This window comes from Staurois parvus, unplaced genomic scaffold (genome assembly GCF_062004578.1).
Source record: "Staurois parvus isolate SC_StPar_1 unplaced genomic scaffold, SC_StPar_1.0 ptg000401l, whole genome shotgun sequence".
In the NCBI taxonomy this organism is placed as follows: domain Eukaryota; kingdom Metazoa; phylum Chordata; class Amphibia; order Anura; family Ranidae; genus Staurois; species Staurois parvus.
In genome coordinates, this window is record NW_028318197.1 from 1,341,573 (window position 1) to 1,363,025 (window position 21,453).

A 21,453-nucleotide genomic window follows, 5' to 3' on the forward strand; every position below is an offset into this window, starting at 1 on the left:
TAGAAGCAGAGACAATAGTATGTTTTGAAATTAGCTTAGGTATGAGTTGCTCATTAACATTTCTTTTGTTTCCAAGGGTGGGAAAAGTGTCTCCTGGAGTGAGTCATTAAGGCCACCTGGCAGGGGGTCTTCATGAGGAATTTGAGGTGTGAATGGGCATTAACATATCTTTTGTTTCCAAGGGGGGAGAGGTCTGAGGTGTGAATTGGTCATTACAAGGTGTGACAAGCTTGGTAGGAACATCCTGTTTTCAGTGTTTTGTCCATCTGAGTACTTTGAAAACGCTTTTCATGCATTTGTCATGATGAAAAATGGCTCTGGACAGCATCAGGAACTGGAAGAGTTAAAAAATTGCAGACACAAATGCTTATAAACGCGATTTGCCTTGCTTAGCCTTGTTCAACTGCATTTACAAGCATTTTACATTTGAAATGCTGATAAAATCGACTGCTGAACGCAAGTTTTATGCATTCAAAAAAACAACTGTAAACTCAAATGCTTGTAAACGACTGTAAACGAAGATGTATACATGGACACATAAGGAAACCATTAGGGAGAGTTCAGGGGCTGCTGAAAAAAAACACTGAACAGCTCCTAAACGTGAGTTTATCAGCTGCAGTTTACATGAGCCCTTATCTCATACCATGTTGTGAGTAAAGCTTTGCCTAAAATGCGTTAGCATGTTACTGTTGTATCCTGTTACGTAGCAACAAAGAATTGTTCCAATGCATGTTAATGAGTAGCCGGCTTCATTGTATCAGAGAATTGCTGATAAACTACTATGAATAACATTTTTGGGTTTAGATATGCTTTAAGTAGAATTGCTGTATTTGTCACAGCATTACCACTTTACTCGTTCAAGAAAGGTAAGATGAATATACAGTGTTTGTTCAGGGTCAGTAGCTCACACAGTACTCCTCACTCACAATCATATAAAATATCATACGTATTCAGTCTGTATAAGATTTAAAAAATGTTGGTGTTATGTAAATTAATAAAAAATAATAAAAAAATACTAATAATAATAGATAAAGAAGAGATGGGGCTACAGCTTTGTGCTCAGTAGAGTCACATTGGAACTATATTAAATGACTGATGGGTGAATAATCCAATATGTTGGTTTTTGGTTTAGGAGTTTCATTACCAGAAATTTTAGAACATAAGTTTTGTTGAATTTTTTTATACATAAATCAGATCCGAGAAAAAGTATTGGTCACTTACCACCTACTCCTTACTATAAAAGTAAAATTCTTAACGAGGCCCTTGATATCAACCTAATAAAAGTTTCCAAATATTCATCCATCTAACATCTATCCTTAACCTAATTCATAAACCTAACCCTTGAGGGATGTATGGAGACTGCCATTACTAAACGTTCGAGAATGCAAGTTTTGACATATAGATAATACGTTTTGACACTTTTCTTACACTAATTTACAGTGTGCCCATTCTGGGACTATGACTTAAAACCTACAGAAGTTAGTCAGAACCAACCAGTCATTTATTATTTCCTGAGGAAGGCCTACAATGGTGGTGCTGATACTTCTTTTCTTTGAGGAAAGTGGAAAGATAATACTAGACCTCTAGGGTTATCTTGCTGGTATTGTTACCTGTTACCAGTTACCAGTTCATGTCTTTGAAAATAAGTCAAGAGTGAACCTTTAATCACAAGCTGATGGCTGCGGTAGCAGCCCCCCCCCCCCCCATGGTTCCCAGGCCCTTCTGCTCTTACCAGAGCCTGGGAACACAACCAATGGCTAGGGGAGGGATAGCTCTCTGAGACCGAGGCAAATCCACTTCTGGTTTCAGATGCACCATTTTCCGGCCAGTACAGTCAGAGGACACATCTAACCAAGCCGATCTGTGCGTGGTTAGATGGTGTGCAGGGCATGGGAGACATTGGGGTCTATCAGACCCCTAATGTCTCCATAAATAGTACCTGTCACCTGCACAATGCTGTCACATAGGGGTTTATTAACTCCTTGTGAAAACAATCAAGTAAAAATAAATAGAAATTTAAAGAAAAACATTTTAAAAAATAAAATTATAATAAAATATATGAAAATTAAAAAAAAATTGTCATCATCAAAAATTGCACAAACACAAGCCCAGGGTGTGCAGGCATATGCAAACCGCGGTCGCACCATATGTGTGACATATCGCCAAGAACGTCAGAGAAAAAACAATAGATCTAGCACAAGAGCTCCTAGTTAACTCTAAACTGATGAGCTGGAAAGGCATTTTAAGCATCACCTATGGTTATTTTTGGGCACTGTAGTTTTTGGCAATATCATGGGCGCACGTAATTTTAAGACATGGAATGTTTGGTATCTATTTACTTTATGCAACCTCATATTTTATATTTTAACTAAAAATGGGTATTATATTGTGTGTTTTTGCACTAAAATTAATTTTATCATATTTTTATCCTGAAAATTTGCTTTAACAAACACTTGTGCAAATATCATGTGACATAAATTTTTTTTAGACTATCACCTTTTTATCCTACAGGGCCTCTGCTTTCAGCAAATATTACTGTTCTGGGGGTTTCAGTAACTGTATTGCCAAAAACTAAGATTTGACATGTATGTGAAAAAAAAAATTGCAGTGGAGTCGAACTGATTAAAGTATTGATGTTGATGTAAATGATCTATTTTCCAGGCAGGCAGCTTTTAGGCGCCTGTATACAACAGTATAACAGGGCTGCAGTCAGACCTTGGAATTGTCCCTGTCCCTAGTCACAGATTCCTCTGTGCAGTCAGATGAATTTGCTTTTCTGTCTGAGAAGTGTAGATTTACCACCCTGATAACTTCTACTACAGACTGAAATTAACCCTGTATGCTAATGCACTTAAAACAGTATCTTTCTGATAAACCCTCAAAGCTGAACTCAGGGGAACTACAAACCTCAGTTGTCCTTTAAAGCCCAAATCAAGGAAAAGAAAAAATCCTCTCTTGCAGTGGGGCTTTCCCCACACTGTGTGGGTTGTATACGGAGACTAGGAAAACCAATTTTACTCACTTGATCCTCCAGTTCCACAGGCTCTTCCATGCTACAAGATCAGCCTTCGCAGCCTCCTCTACCCTATGCTCCAGTAGTCAGAAGCTCCTGACAGTGTAAAGACCAATAAACATCTCATAGCCCTGCATTGGACTTGGGGAGGCCAAGGAACAGTCCACTGCTGGAGCACAGGGGAGCATAGAGGAGTGTCGTCTGCCAGGGAAGAGGAGGATCTAGTAAGTAAAACTACTTTTCTCATTCCTTAAACTTAAACAAGCATATAACCTTTGCAGTGAGAAGGCAGCCCCACTGCAAGGGAGGATTTTTTCTTTTCCTTGATTTGGGCTTTAAAGGACAACTGTGGTTTGTAGTTCTATAAAACAAAGTCTAATGAAGCTCATATTAGGATAATAGAGTAATTGTGTGGAAGAGCAATAATACTTTTGTCATAATTTAACATATCATTATACTTATTATTATTATTATTGCTTATTGCTTCTACAATTATAACTTTATAGCACATAGCACTGCTCCCTAGTAGTGTACTGACTATGCTGACGGCTCTTCTGCTACCTATGTGCTCTTGATTTAGGTCCAATTTACATCTTGCGATTTGGAATCACAGGCAGAGTAGTTGCTATTCTGTCTGCAAAGCCAAACTGCGTGGCAATTGAGGCACAATGCACAGGGTGCATTTGGGTGCCACTATCCTTTAATGCACCACAAATGATACGATTCTGCGGCAAATGTTGCAAAACAGGATCATGCGGCAAAATGCACTTTTAAAGATAGAGCAAAGCTTTTCACCCAAAAAGCAGCAGGAGCTTCTTTTTGGGTGATAAACACGTGTAGAGCAGCTCATTCAAGTGAATGGGCTGGCCCTATGTGACACGCAAAATCGAGTGCGAATTGCTCTTTGAAAATTGCTTGTTCCCGCTATGTGATATGTGAACGGGACCTAAGGCATACTTTATGTGAAGATCAGTGACATGTATTGTCACAGCTGACACTGCCAGCTGCTAAAAAGAGTTAGCTAGCGGGCCCTGTCAACATTTTGCAATGGGGTCCTGAGCTTTGTAGATACACTGACCCCCAAGGTGCTGTTTATACCTTTGTGCTTATTGTGTTTTTATTACCAGTTTCAGTCGGCCATACATGGGTGGACTTTAATGCCAAGTGGCTGCATACAGTATACAGTATGTGTCCCAATGTACACATTTTCTGTGGTGAGAGCGGGCACCCTGAAAACTCACAGTGCTGTTACTGGTGGGTACTGGAAAGCTCCCAAACATTAGCTTTCTGATCATGTGACCGCTGTGACTGCCAATCACAGTGGTCACATGATCGGAATGCCCACCTCCACCTCCAACCTCCTAAAGGGCTGGAAGGAGGGGGTATAAAGGGATTAAGGGCATTTTATAATGTAAAAGAGGAACAAAAATCAGGTTGGCCACACAACTAAAATCTCCTATTGAAATGCTAACGCTATCGCATTTCATGCTTATTTAGCACTTATTAATAGCTGATATAGCAGAGGTGGATCAGAAGGCCAACCTGGAGCAGTGTCTAATTTTTTGTTGCATTTTATAATTTTATAATGCGTTGCTATATATTTTGACCATTTTTTGTGCATTTAGCAAGCTAACGCGTTTCATACTTAGTTAGAACTTATTTATAGCTAATATAGCGGAGGTGGATCAGCAGAGCAACCTGAAGCAGTGTCTAATTTTTAGTTGCATTTTATAATGCGTTGCTATATATTTTGACCATTTTTTGTGCATTTAACAAGCATTTTTCACATGTTTTTTCAGGAGGGGAAATTTCTCTCTACATCCCTGTGAAAGGTGTACTTGTGAACAGCAGGCAAACTGTTGGGAGCAGTATTTTAAAAAAAAGCACCATAGCTAAAACCTGTAACATTAACCGCTTCCCGACCACCCTATAGCAGAAATATTGCTACAGGGCAGCACAGGCGCACAAAATCACGCATATATACATGAATTCACATTTCTTGGTAGGGGGCGCACCACCATTCACGGCCGAGGCTGTCAATCACCGGGTCCCAGCCGGTGATTACTCGCTGGTGTCCAGTGATTTCTGAGAATCTCCGTTGAGGAGGAGAACTGTTTTGTTTACAAACAGTTCTCCTCCCTGTCAGCTCGGACACACTGCTGACAGGGAGGAGAAGCGCACTGACAAAGCCCCATAGTAAAACACTCCCAGCGCACAGTTAACCCTTTGATCGCCCCTCATGTTAACCCCTTCCTGCCCAGTGCCATTAGTACAGTGTCAGTGCTTTTTTTTAGCACTAATCACTGTATTGGTGTCACTGGGGATGTCAGTGACACCAAGTCCGTTTCCCCCAGTGTAAGAATGTCCGCCTCAGTCCCTCAGTCTTGCAGTCCTGCTATAAGTCACTGATCGCCACCATTACTAGTAAAAATAAATAAATAAAAAAATCCCAGTATATATACCGCCATTTGTAAACGCTATAACTTTTATGTAATCCAATTAATTTACACATATTGAGAATTTTTTTTAGCAAAGACATGTAGCAGAATACATTTTGACCTAAATTTATGATGAAATTTGATTTTTTTAATTTTTTTACTGGGCAAGTTTAATAGCAAAAAGTCAAAAATATTGTTTTTTTTCAAATTACCCTCTCGCCGTAATGCGGAAAATGGCCTGGTCAGGAAGGGGGGTAATTTTCACATCCTCTAAGGTAGGGGTGTCAAACTGGCGGCCCTCCAGCTGTTGCAAAACTACAAGTCCCACAATGCCTCTTCCTTTGGGAGTCATGCTTGTAACTGTCAATCCTGCAATGCCTCATGGGACTTGTAGTTTTGCAACAGCTGGATGGCCGCCAGTTTGACACCCATGCTCTTAGGTGTAGTCCTGAGTATAGTAAAATGTGGCTGGGCAAAGGTGCAAATGGAACATAACCCCAAATGTTAGGTGAAATTTACACTATTGCCATGATATGTACAGGTGAAACTCGAAAAATTTGAATAAAGTTCATTTATTTCAGTAATGCAACTTAAAAGGTGAAACTAATATATGAGATAGACTCATTACATGCAAAGCAAGATAGTTCAAGACGTGATTTGTCATAATTGTGATGATTATGGCTTACAGCTCATGAAAACCCCAAATCCAGAATCTCAGAAAATTAGAATATTGTGAAAAGGTGCAATATTCTCGGCTGAAAGTGTCCCACTCTAATCAGCTAATTAAGCCATAACACCTGCAAAGGGTTCCTGAGCCTTTAAATTGTCTCTCAGTCTGGTTCAGTAGGAATCACAATCATGGGAAAGACTGCTGACCTGACAGTTGTGCAGAAAACCATCATTGACACCCTCCATAAGGAGGGAAAGCCTCAAAAGGTAATTTCAAAAGAAGTTGGATGTTCCCAAAGTGCTGGTTCAAAGCACATTAATAAAAAGTTATGTGGAAGGGAAAAGTTTGGAAGAAAAAGGTGCACAAGTAGCAGGGATGACTGCAGCCTGGAGAGGATTGTCAGGAAAAGGCCATTCAAAAGTGTTGGGGACTTTCACAAGGCATGGACTGAGGCTGGAGTCAGTGCATCAAGAGCCACCACACACAGACGGATCCTGGACATGGGCTTCAAATGTCGTATTCCTCTTGTCAAGCCGCTCCTGAACAACAAACAACGTCAGAAGCATCTTACCTGGGCTAAAGAAAAACAGACCTGGTCTGTTGCTCAGTGGTCCAAAGTCCTCTTTTCTGATGAGAGCATCAGAAAACTTTTGCATCTCATTTGGAAACCAAGGACCCAGAGTATGGAGGAAAAATGGAGAGGCACACACTGCAAGATGCTTGAAGTCCAGTGTGAAGTTTCCACAGTCTGTGTTGATTTGGGGAGCCATGTCATCTGCTGGTGTTGGTCCACTGTGCCTCATTAAGTCCAGGGATAATGCAGCACTTCATGCTTCCTTCCGCAGACAAGCTTTATGGGGATGCTGACTTCATTTTCCAGCAGGACTTGGCACCTGCCCACACTGCCAAAAGCACCAAAACCTGGTTCAATGACAGTGGGATTACTGTGCTTGATTGGCCAGCAAACTCGCCTGACCTAAACCCCATAGAGAATCTATGGGGCATTGCCAAGAGAAAGATGAGAGACATGAGACCGAACAATGCAGAAGAGCTGAAGGCTGCTATTGAAGCATCCTGGTCTTCCATAACACCTCAGCAGTGCCACAGGCTGATAGCTTCCATGCCACGCCGCATTGAGGCAGTAATTGCTGCAAAAGTGGCCCAAACCATTTACTGAGTACATATGCATGCTTATACTTTTCAGAGGTCCAATATTGTTCTATGTACAATCCTTGTTTTATTGATTGCATGTAATATTCTAATTTTCTGAGATTGTGGATTTGAGGTTTTCATGAGCTGTAAGCCATAATCATCACAATTATGACAAATCACGGCTTGAACTATCTTGCTTTGCATGTAATGAGTCTAACGCATATATTGGTTTCACCTTTTAAGTTGCATTACTGAAATAAATGAACTTTTGCGCGATATTCTAATTTTTAGAGTTTCACCTGTATAGCAGTAAAAATTCAATAAATACTGTCATGGAGATGGTAGTGGCAAAAAAACAAAACAAAAAACTGCCACAGCAACAATTTCATGTCATGCTAAGGTTTTGCCACTTTTTTAAAATGTAACAAAATTTACCCTATAATTCCTGAATGAAAACCTACACTATATAATCTCTGAACGAAAAGCTACACTATAATCCCTGAACCAGAGAGTCTAGCAGTCACAAGCAGCAATGCCTGTCATACTAAAGTTATACAGATGTGAAACCGCAGGTGCACTGCCTTTTTTTCCAGTCGGAGATTTGTTAGGGTACTACTAAGCCACAATTATATTTTTAGATACCTAATACCTATAAAATACAAAACCTAATCCAGGTCTACTTTAAAAACAACAAGTTTATCACATTTTCTGGTTTGGCTCTTTTTCATTTTCTTAAATTATATTAAAACATAATTGTTCTAAGGGCATGACATCTCATATGACACTAACAGATGAAAGTAGTTCCAAATTGTTCTACAGAAATTGTTGCTGCAGTTTAATTAGCTGCATCATTGCTTTATTAGTGTTTTAGTAACTGCGATATCGTACATTCAGTATAATTGTGTCCTACTACATAAAATACATAAAAGCACTAATGTGATATTTTATTTTTTGAAAATGTTTAATGTGACATTCACATTTCAACTTAAATAAATAAATATATCCGTATGCTTGCTTTAGGTCCCCTTCAGGGCAAAACTAGATAGCCGAAGGGCTGGAGGTATGTTGGAGAGTTTGCTTCTCACAGAAAATGTGAACCTTTGACTACCTGAAGTATATGTACAAATACTATCTATTTATACTATCCATTATTATCTCTTTCCTCTTGGCACAGACTGAAGGGGAATGAGAAGGCTTGTGGCAGGAAAATGGATGTAAGAATACAATTGGCCACTTTACTCCTATATCCCATAACTCTTATGTGGTCTCCTTCACAGGGTTGGATTTTAATCGTGAGAAAAGTAGGTTTTTTTTTTGGTTTTTTTTTAAATGATGCCCTATTGCAGCTTTCATGATAGATTCTATGTCCTTGCAGCCTCACAACTGGCAACTGTACACATAACCATAATGAGAGATATTGTTTTGTTCATGTATGTTTGCATAGGAGTGAACATTGTTAAAGTGGTTCTAAATGCTGAATGTTTTTTTTTATTTTCATGCTTTCTATGCATGAAGGTAAAAAACCTTCAGGGTGCAGATCCCCCCTCAGCCCCCCAATACTTACCTTACACAGAGTTGGCTTGGGAGTGAGTATGCACAAGTGCCCCCAGAGCAAGCGGCTTTATAACCACTTTGGTATGATAAAACCAAAAAGCTCCCCTTTGCCCAGTTTAGCCAGCGTTGCCTATAGCTGGCCTGCCTCTTTGCACTGTACCCTTGGCTATAAACCCCCACCAAGGATCATTTTTGATTAAAGTTTATATGTTTTGTATGCTTACACAGGTTCCTCCTGAGGACTTTTGCTGACCTCTTCTGATAATTACTTGGTTATCATGGTGATCCATTGGCTTAAATATTTCTGAGCCATTGACTTAGAACAAGTACATTATTAGCAGGGTATACATTTAAAATATCTTAAAGCCTATTAACTTTCATTTTCAGAAGAAAACAATGGGGTTTATTTACTAAAACTGGAGAGTGCAAGATCTGGTACAGCTCTGCGTAGAAACTATTCAGCTCCCGAGGTTATTTGTCAAAGCGTAATTGAACAAGCTGAAGTTAGAAGCTGATTGGTTACCATTCACAGCTGCACCAGATTTTGCACACTTTGATTTCAGTAAATCAACCCCATTGCATTTACTAGGATAGATTTTCTTCACTTCAAACTTCCTAAACTTAAAGAGACCCTGTTACTTTACCATGAATGGGCCTTCTGATAGGCCACCCCACTCCTACCCCAGAAAGGTAAACTCACCAATCCATGCTCACCAACTATTTGCCACTGGAGTCCACCATGGGTAAGCTCCACTGTCAGATGGTGCCGGAACTTTTCCAGGCAGATAATGTCTTTGCCTCTTCCCTCATGTGATGAACTCGGCGATTGCCATTGAAGCCTAAGAAATGTTAAAAGAAGGACGTCACGTGCTCACTTACCCAAAAGACCCTTTCAATTAGAAAGCAAAGGCTTACTGAGCAAAGGCTCCAAATGAGTGGGAATGTAGTGGTGGAACATGGAACGGCAGGTATAACATGCTGGGAAGGGTGGATTACAAGTAGACACTGTCACCTTGTCCTGAACTGGCAAAATGACATTGTCTCTTTAACCATTAATCTGAATTCAAAATTAACCCTAATCCTCAGGTGAAATGTTTACTGTCCCAGTGAGAAATAAAATATTACTATGGCTATAAATACTACCACACTGGCAGCAAAATTATTACCGCATCAAAAATCTAATACTATAAAAGCTTTGATGCCTAGATTTAATAATCAATTTAATTTGGCCCTCAAAAACCTACACTGAGATCTACAGTATGTAACACAAATCTGCTCTTAAAGGTTTTGAAATATGGGTAATTACTTACCAAATTTTAAAATTTCCTATACATTGTATAAACCTACAGTATGTAGCATAATTAAGCATGCTGGAGAACATTCCATTCAATTACTGGTAACTGAAGACTGCAGGTGCAAATATAGCAGAAAGACAATAGATCTCACAGCTTTGAACATTTTAATTGACAGTCATCTAGGAAAAACAGCAAGATGCCAAGAAAGCACAGATCATGCATACATTAAAATGAATGCACACAATATAATATGTACAATGATTAAAAAAAATGTATTTTTAAAGGGCATAGTATGACCTCATGCACATGGGCGTATACATGCTGACAAGCCTTCATGTGTAAAATATGTGTCTGTACTCTTGTAAATGTCAGTTGTCTTGGTATTTACCCATGAATACACTTTTGTTGTGAAAATGCCCTATAAATATACACTGGTAAAAGTTGATGTAGAAGCAGTCAGCGTTTACATGAATATGTTTACAGCCATTCACTTGTATTGGAGACTGTATGTGGCACCTGCAGTTCCTTGGGCAAGTGGAAACGTCTGGAATTTACGCTTGAGGATACAGGAGCTAGTAAGTGTTGGTAAGCATGAGACATTTGGCTGAAATTAATTTTCACCATGCTTATGACATAAAAGGGAATCTATACTGAGAGAAGAATGGAAGCTTCCTTTGTTGACCTTCTTCTGCAAATGCTCGTTATTTGTGGTGCTGTGGACCAGGATGTTTTGGTCAGTCTCTATGTTCTCAATTTGAAGTGTGGCGGCATCGCTTCTCATATGGTATGTGCGTAGGCGTTTTGCTGGCTGCTGGTGCCTAAATTTCTCTCCCAGACCACTGTGCACTGTAGCCCTGATGAGGTCATGGCAATGAAACTCGTAGAAAGGAGCCTAATGGTCCAGGAGAGTGAGCAAGGTATACTGCAGACTGCTGGCATCCACTGATCTCCCATCAGTGGGCTTTGACCGCATATACAGTGGAGTTCACAGGGAGGCAGTGGCTCAATTTTTGACTAAGCCTGCATATTTTGTGTACATGTGAGTGCATATTTTTCTTTTATATCAAAGCTATTATAAGCAGTGAGCATTATGATGTATTTTTTTCCATTGAACTGGGTGCTCAGCAGTGCTTCTGAGGCAGAGTCTACAGCTAAGTTTATGGTTCCTGCTGGTCATCCATAGAAGCTATCCATATGTTCATGACAGCATCCACTTACGGACACCATTCTTGACCTTGGCTTGTTCCTTAAGCTTCATTGACCCCTATAGTGAGGGTCAACTTGTAAGATGAGCACACACCCTTTGGGGATTTGGTAGAAGTTCTTCAGATTACTTGTTTTAGCCCTGATGAAAGGGATGATGTGTGGTCTACAAAATGTGTTGGCTGTATCACCTATTAAACATTTGGAATAAAACCTAATTTTAGGTGTGGCACTTCAGTTTTCAGACTCAAGTTTTACTTCTACAGTCTGAGGTCACTTGTCCAGTTCCTTGGTTCATGAATGCAGCCCAATTATCTCTTACATGTCCCATTGGGATACCACTAGTACAATTTTGTCAAATATATTAATAGAACCTAGGTATATCCACTTACGGCTCCAGCACCATCAATCTACCACTTCAGACTATTGTATTCAGACAGCCGCAGCACACTCAGCTGTTAGAATACCCAAATAGTGCCTGCATTTGATTGGATGCCCGAACTGTTCAGGCTGAAAATTTTTTGTCTGGCTTTGTTGGCAAAAATCAACACAGCCACCCACAGACGTCTTAACACATAGACATAGCAACTCACCTTGAGTTCTAGGAGTTCAGTTCAAAGCATTACACTACAGTGGTGTGTGCTGAAAAAAGTAGGACGTACTTTATTTTTGTTTCAGCACAGTGTGTTGTGATGCAGTACACCGCATCAAGATCCACTGCAGTGAATAAAGATTGGCTTTCTTACAGGAATCTGTGAGCTTCCTATGCAGCCATATGTGATTATTTCCAGAGATGATTTTGTCAGTGTGATTAGTTCTTACGATGATCATGTAGTCAGTAGATGTCTTTTGTATACAGATACTAAACGGTTAACAACCTGATAGTTTCGCCTTTAGAGTTGGCACAGTAAAGAAAAGTAGTTGAATGTATAACTACAGTAATTGCAATGGAAATTCAGTAAACCGCATAACCTTCCTTAGGTGTTTCCTTAAGAACTAAGGCAAAATTAGTGGGGCGAAGTATGTGAGCACTGCCCATGGGTGTTTGCACAAATGCTTCTAATATGGAACTTTCCGCTATTATTCTTATTGCTGCCATAAAAATTTAGTATGAAAAGCATCAAGATTTGTATCTAAATTCTATTGTTCTTTAGTTAGCTTAATGTAATGAGAAAATAAAATACGCATGGTTTCTAAATAGTATGTTTTGTTAATATTTGCTATAGTAAATTTTATTGCTGGGCTTCCTTGAATAGTGTACTAATATAAAATATTAAAGTTGAACTCTAGGCAGATATAAAAGAAACACAATATAATGCAGAATTACAATAAAGGTGAACTCCAGAAACCTAGAAATTGTCCCTTGCTGTGGGGCTGCACTCCTGTAGATTAACTGCTTGTTTAGGTCTAGGGAACCTGGTAAAGCAGTTTTACTTAAAGCGGTAGTAAACGATGAAAACAAATTCTAAAATATCTTTTCCCTGCAAGCTCAGAGCATAATGTGGAAGTATGCATCTTATATTAGCACATTATGAATGAATTACCTGAAAACAAAGCCCTCCGGTGAAGCGCTGTCACAGCTCCCTGAGGCTTCCATCTTAACCCGGTCTTCTTTCTGGGTTTGTGAGTTTCAGCCATTTGATTGGCCGGGCTGCAATGTCGTCACTCCCACGCATCAGCAAAGGGAGTTTTGGCTGCGGCACGGCTCTCTCAATGGCATGCTGTCCATTGAGAGCGCAGTGCGCATGCGCTGGTGACATCGCTGGCACTTCTAGAGTAAATATCTCCTAAACGGAGCACGTTTAGGAGATATTTACAGTACCTACTGGTAAGCCTTATTAAAGGCCTTTATTAAAAGCCTTATTAACCACCTCCTGCCCGCCATATAGTAATATGATGGACGCAAGATGGTTCTCTCGTTCTGGGAGGACATCATATGACGTCCTTCCATTCTCACTGCGCATGCACGGCTCAGGGAGCGTGCAGCGCGGTGATCGGCAGTGCTCTGTGTCCCTCGGACACAGTGGATCACCGATCACGGAAAAAGCCGAAGATGTTAGCTCGGTCATGTGATCAGCTGTGTCCAATCACAGCTGATCACATGTAAACAGGTAAATGCCGGTTATCGGCATTTCTCTCCTCTTGAGCTGTCACGCTGACAGCTCAAGAGGAGAGCTGGTAATCGGCTTTCCGTGGAGGGGACATATACACTGATCATCAGGGCACTGATGATCAGTGTAGCCCCAGCAATGCCACCTGTCAGTGTCCATCAGTGCCTTATGTCAGTGCTCATCAGTGCCTCATGCCAGTGCCACATATCAGTGCCTACCAGTGCACATCAATGCCACATATCAGTGCCCATTTGAGCTGCCTTTCAGTGTCACCTATCAGTGCCAGTCAGTGCCACATATCAATGCCAATCAGTGCCACCTATCAGTGCCAATCAGTGCCACCTATCAGTGCGCATCAGTGCCGCCTATCAGTGCCTGTCAGTGCCGCCTAACAGTGCCAGTCAGTGCCACCTAACAGTGCCAGTCAGTGCCGCCTAACAGTGCCAGTCAGTGCTGCCTATTAGTGCCAGTCAGTGCTGCCTATTAGTGCCAGGCATTGCCATATATCAGTGCCATGTATCAGTGCTGCCTTTCAGTGCCCATCAGTGATGCCTGTCAATGCCCATCAGTGCCACCTACCAGTGCCTCCTCATCAGTGCCCATCAGTGCCACCTATCAGTTTCCATCAGTGCAGCCTATCAGTGCCCATCAGTGCAACCTCATTAGCGCACATCAGTGAAGGAAAAAAATCACTTATTTACAAACTTTTATAACAAAAACTAAGAAAAAACATTTTTTTTTCAAAATTTTCAGTGGTTTTTGGTTTGTTTAAGAAAAAATAAAAAACCCAGAGGTGATTAAATACCACCAAAATAAAGCTCTATCTGTCACAAAAAAAATGATGAAAATTTCATATGGGTACAGTGTTGTTTGACCGCGCAATTGCCATTCAAAATGCGACAGCGCTGAAAGCTGGAAATTGGCCTGGGCAGGAAGGGGGTATAAGTGCCCTGTAGGCTAGTGGTTAAAGGCTTACCTGCAGGTAAAATATGCAAAAAGGAGTTTACTTCCACTTTAACTAATCCTCCACTCCTGCAGGTGCCTCTGCATTGCTAAACTGGTTCCTGCGGCATCTTCTCCCCTGTACTCTGAAAGACTAAGGTCCTCCAATGTCATCAAGACCAATGCAGGAACTATAGTTTTGCATTGGATGTGTGGACGTCGAGGAACAGTCCACTGCTGGAGTGTAAGGACGCACTATCTGCCAGGGGAACAAAGAATAAGGTAAGAAAAAGTACTTTACATGGCACATAGACATAAGGGAGCAGTTAATCCCTTTCATTATAGGCACAGCCCCGCTGCAAGGAAGGGTTTTTAAGTTTTCTGAGGAAACGAATGTATGGGTGTATGGATTGACACCCGTTGTACACCCATACATTCGTTTCCTCATCCGATAGCATGAGGTTTGAACTGTTTGAACTGGATACTGCTGCTATGTGAGTTTATCATTTTTGTTATTGTCCCTACTTTACAAATAAACTTACTACACTATGGAAGGATCTATTTTATGTCTCACATGAGAGATTGGTGCTACACTTGATCTTACCTGGAGAGGAGCCATTAGTGGAGTGCTGACCCCTGGAGGGATTTGGGTGCGACAAGGAGCGACCATTTGGAGGGATAGCAGGCTTGGAGGATCCGTGAGAAGGATCCAGTAAAGCGCTTTGACCCGCAAGGGTCGAAGCTATAAGGTGAGAGGCTTATCCAGACGGTGGTCGGATTGTCATATCTACTTGCACACAAATATCAGCAGCAATGTGTGTCATCTAAGCGTTACCATCGGCATATATTGGACTTTAAGAGCACTGATTTTGTTGTTTTTGTATTGTGGTTCCACTATAGTATGTTCACTATATGCACGCGTGATTTTATATATTATTTACACTGAATGGATTTGTATAAAGAGATATATATGTTTTCCATATGATTTAGGTCATTATAATTATTTTTGAAGATTGTATTTGATCAGCATCAATTGTTTTCAATTATCACCATCACATTTTGTGTTCACATATAATTGTTTTGATTTTTGCATGAAATCACTTGGTCAATAGTTGATTTGGTATTTTTCACTAATTGATACACTTGGTACATATATTTATATGCACTTGTTTATTATGCGAGTAGCGCTACATTATAATTTATTATTTATATATCCCTGACCTGTCTGTTGTGTTCCTAGGCCTTCATGATGCTGTTTGTTCACTAATGTTCTCTAACAAACCCCTGAACAGCTGTATTTATACTGAGATTAAATTACACACAGGTGGACTCTATTTACTAATTAGGTAACTTTTGAAGGCAATTGGTTCCTCTAGATTTTAGTTAGGGGCATCAGAGTAAAGGGAGCTTAATACAAATGCACGGCACACTTTTCAGATATTTATTTGTAAAAAAATTTGAAAATCATTTATCATTTTCCTTCTACTTCTCAATTGTGTGCCACTTTGTGTTGGTCTATCACATAAAATCCTAATAAAATACACTTATATTTTTGGTTGTAATATGACAAAACGTGGAAAATTTCAAGAGGTTTGAATACTTTTTCAAGGCACTGTACATGTTTATACCACTTTTTTAGTGAATGACTTGTATGTAACATATTTTTCCATTGCTTCCTTATTGTTTATTATACAACATTGTTTGAAATTTTCTGTCCTAATCAAAAATATATGGTCCTGATGAAGTGAGGTCCCACAAAATGCGTAGACCTACTTAAGGACATGTGATATCGGTGGGATTGGCTCATATTACTGTGACTCACATAGTTCCTTTTATATATATATCACCACTCTTTGTCAGTCAGATATTTGACTTTTTATTATTATATTTGTAATAAGAACTGCTTTTACAAATAAAACTTTGTTAATATGGCTCCCAGAGGCATATTTAAAGTCCCATCTTTGGCTTAAATTTACTTTTTGACTTTGCACCTTAAACAATCACATTTATTGTACATTCATATGAATTAATAGAGCAAACTATAGAGCCAAACTGTAAGGATCTTGCAAAAGGACAAGGAAAATTATGTACACACCCATAGCATGTATATTTAATAACTGTTGAATGGACCTTACACCCTGGCTTCTGGCACTTTTAATAAGCAAGGCTTACATCACTTGGCTTTTTCCCAGGATCCTGAGAGATCCAAGGAACCCAATTCCCTAGGAGAGTACTCTTGCACAGTACTAAAGCCTATACTCATGAGATTTGTGATTCTGAGCTTTCAAGGTATCTCTCAGTAAGGCCCAATGATGTAATTGACACCAACAGGAAGCAACACAACCCAGACTGTAAGGTAAGTATATATTTTTATTACATTTTTTAATTCCATATTACATCCATATTTTGCTTTTGTTCTGGGGACCATAGCAGACCTTATGTTTTCATGTAAAGTCTGCTTTAAGATCAACAAAGAAAATCAATGCACTTACAAATCAGGAAAGAAAGGGTGCATATCATGACCTGAGTAGTGATGGAATTCCTGTCAGTGGCAAATTCATTTGAGTCAAATTCGAGTTGTCTCTGAGTTGCTTTTGTATTTGACTTGCATGGGTACAAATGCAGATGGGAGACTATGAAGACTCCCTATATTGCTGTTTATTTGATGTAACTCTCTCAGACTGGCAATTATCCCAAAGATTATACTGCATATGTTGAACATAATAACGGGTATTCTTCTGAAGCATAAAGCTTCTGAACCATTATTGCTGTTACCTTACACTGTTTTCCATACTGTATTTACATAAGTGGTACTCCTATCATATAAAGCTGTCATCCCTATTTTCTTTGCAGAGCAGGACTCCAGGCAAATAGCTAAAAGTAAGATAATTAAAATACATATATAAGCTGTTTGAAATGTGGTTTAACCAATATTTATAAGCAGAATTTTTGTTTTTTCAGAATGTCTTTCCGGGCTCAAGTCACACCATTGAGCTATGTTCTCCAATCTATATAGATTAGTGGTCTTCAAACTGTGGCTCATGGGCTAGCTGCTGCCCTTTGTTTGCCTGTATGCTGCCCTTTGGGAACTTTACCTCCTACTTATATGGGGTACTATTGCTCTCATTGATACAATGCATTATTTCTCCCACTGATACCAACAATGAGGCACCATTCCTCCCACTGACACCAACAGTGGGGAACCATTCCTCCCACTGAACATTTTTCTTTCCACTGACACCAATGATGGAGCATAATTCATTCCCACTGATATAAATGATTGGGCGCTATTCCTGCGACAGACACCAACAATGAAACACTGTTCCTCTAACTAATACAAATGATGGGGCACTATTCCTCCTATTAGTAACCACAGGCATTATGTAATTTTTTTACTCCCACTGATCACCAAGCCTGATGCTGGGGCATTTTCAACTCTCACTAGTCACCGTCTGGCCTCCCAAAGTCTGAAGAATAGTAAACTAGCCCATTGTTTAGAAAGTTTGGAGACCCTTGAATGCATGTTCAACAGAAGGGCACCCAGAAAAACAATAGTTTTCTATGTAAATAAATAAATAAAGTGCAGCGCTAAAATAAATAAATAAATGGATAAAAGTTCATTAAAACGTTTGTGCAATCAATGAAACTCATATATAACACTAGTGAAACACTTCCACAGCTGTAAATATATCATAAAGGCTTGTGACAGGAGGATTGACAGAAATGCGCACTCACCGACCGCGCATAGGAAATGTGCATATAAATATCCATCAACCAGAGTGTAAAACAGCGGGTAGATGATGAGGCATCCCTCAGGAAAGAGTTGTCATCAAGCTTGGGTGAAGTGATGGTCAGCTGGACTCAGAGGACTCCTTTAAGGATGTAGATGAACAGCCTGGATGCAGGGTTCCCTCCACTGGATATTGAATATAATGGAAGTAGTGCTGTGGATCTAATAGCCCCTCGATACGGGGCCAAAAGAAAGGAAGTGCCAATAGTGTAGTAATTTCTGGGACTTTATTGAGTAAATATTAGTAATCTTGCAGGGCAGAAGTACATATACCAAGTAAAAAGAAAGAAAAGTATGTACAGAGCCTAAAGTAAAATGGCCGCCGGACCTCCTCGCGGTCCCGGCGGCAATGACGTCACACGCTGTCAGCTCCTCCTGAGGCCTTTCGAAGGTCCAGCTGACCATCACTTCACCCAAGCTTGAAGACAACTCTTTCCTGAGGGATGCCTCATCATCTACCCGCTGTTTTACACTCTGGTTGATGGATATTTATATGCGCATTTCCTATGCGTGGTCGGTGAGTGCGCATTTCTGCCATTCCTCCTGTCACAAGCCTTTATGAGATATTTACAGCTGTCGAAGTGTTTCACTAGTGTTATATATGAGTTTCATTGATTGCACAAATTTTTTAACAAACTTTTATCCATTTATTTATTTATTTTAGTGCTGCACTTTATTTATTTATTTATCTATTACATGAGGTTTTTGTGATTTCCTCAAGTGATCTAGCTGCTATTTTCTTTTATGAGCGCTCGCTTTACCTTCTTTTATTAATAGTTTTCTATGTGCCCTGTTCACAACACAATGCTGCGTTGAGGTGGGTTGCGGTGTGTTGCATAAAAATGCAGCACCACACTGAAGGTCACTGCACTACAGTGCATCACGCTGAAATTTCATTATGTGACACTCCAATAAGATTAAAAGAAAAAGAGAAAGAGAAAGAGAAAGAAAAAAGTAAGCAATGCATCGCATAGTAGCAACAGCAGCTGCAAAAACACAACATACACCAGTGAACAGATTTTCTAATATGCATGGTTTCAGTATTTGCTTTTGTCTGACATAGAAGTGCATTTCAGATACATAAAGAACGTGTTAGCTATATCTGGTCTGACATTTTCTGTACCACAATTCAATAATGCATTTGGGCTTGTTTACATATGCGTTGCATATGTTGGTTTGGCAGAGGTCCTTTCACCAACAGCACCGGAAATGTATTTTTTTTAGATGCTTACTTGCAGTGTTTTTCTTTTTATTTCTAATGGCTTTCAAAGTGCATTTGAACTTGCTAGCAAATCAAACTGCTTCCAAAGAATCACTTTCTTAGCACAGCGTCCCCCCCCCCCCCCTTTGCACATCATAGCCCTCTCCTGGGATTGTCTAATTACTGTCTGTGCATGGCCAGCTCCTCCACCCCTCCCCTTCACCTCCCTACATAACCTTCCTACATGTAGCTTCCAGGAAGGGGACAAGGGAGAATACTATAGTGTGTCACTTGAGTGACAGATCTGAGTTTGCATGGACATTACATTCAAGATGGTGGTGCCCAGTAGCAGTCTCATGCCTAAAATATGTAGAATGTACATATAATTTTTTTGGAAGATTGTTGTTTAAATGTATGGTCTGGGGGCAGAGTTTCTTTGTTATGTGTTTTGGGTACCTTGCAGACCTTTGCATAATAAAAAAAAGAAAAAAACACCTTATTCCTCCACCTATACCCACCCCATCACACTTTTTTTGAATCCCTCTTATACTTTTTTTTCTTGCAATAGTCCTCTAGATGGTCAAATGACATGCATCAGTTCTTTCTTTTCTGCCCCACTGTCAACAATGGGTGGCCCTGAATGCTGCAGAGAACGAGATAGAAATGTGGACGGTTCTCTACAGCATTTTCCTCTGGGCTCAGGCCAGCATAGGGAAGGAACTCCAGTGGGTGTGTCCAGGACAGCCTGGGCTTACAGGAAGTAAGTTGAATTACCCCCTGAAGGTAAGCAATGATAGAGGGCATAGGGACCATGAATAATATGAGGGGCACTCAAGTCAAACTGGGACTGTTAAGTTTATATAATAAAATAACAAATTTCAAGGAGTGGAAACCACATTTATTTATCAACATACTCACCTGCTACATTTATACACTTATCTCAGAGTTGAACTAATGCCTGGAAAGCTTCGGCATAGAAAGATTTGTCAGCCTGAACCATCCTAGGACAGCCTGCTTCACTTCATCATTATTGTGTTCACCGAAAGATTAATCTCTTGTGCAATTTCACAACAGGTTATCCAGGATCAGGCATTCCATATGCTGAATGTTCTCTGGAATGACTGCTGTGGGCTGGGAACCATGGCCAGGATTGTCACTGATGCACGTACAGCCATCTTTGAAATGTTTACAACATTCAAATGTCTTACTGCGGCTGAGCATCTCATCACCATACTGTTCTTGAAGTCTTCTGTAGATATACGCAGGTTTTACGCCTTTGTTCACAAGAAACTTCATCATCACACTCTGTTCCATGCAAGCACTAACACTGTTATCTGCCATCTTGATTAATGGTCTCTTGACTGGCTCGCGACGTGTGCCACCTATCAGTAATAGCAAGGGAAAATGTCACCAGCACACCGAGGATCACCAATATGGGTCCAAAAGTTTTAATGAACGATCACATAGTTACAGCAAGGCAACGTTTCGGAGTCTCGCAGGACCCCTTCACCAGGCATGTGGACATGCCTGATGAACAGGTCCTGTGGGACTCCGAAATGTTGCCTTTCTGTAATTATGTGATTGTTCAGTTAAACTTTTGGACCCATATTGGTGATCCTTGGTGTGCTGGTGACATTCTCCCTCGCTGATTCTGTTCGATTGCAGCAGACGGTCGCTGCAGCACCCACTTATACACACAGCCATTTTTAATGCAGAAATGTGTGCGTTTGGATTGTACACTTGCCTATCAATAACAGGACACACTTGCCTCTTACTAGTGCATATAGTACTGCCACGTTAGCATCCCTTTTTATACCTGTAAAATTAAAAGTCCCAGTTTGAAGTAAACGCACCTCAAATTTTGGCAACTTTTTAAACATGCGTTAGGATATTTAAAAACAAAAGTAAAGTGGAGATTTACTTTAAATACATTATTGTAGATTGCTTAAATGCCGAAATGATGTCTGTCAAGGTTCATTTTTTCTTTGATTACAGCTGTTAGAGAGTGGAATGTTTTCAGTCAAACTTCTTTGGTACATTTACATTGACAGACCTTGTTTATGTTAAAAGCAAATATGATCCTT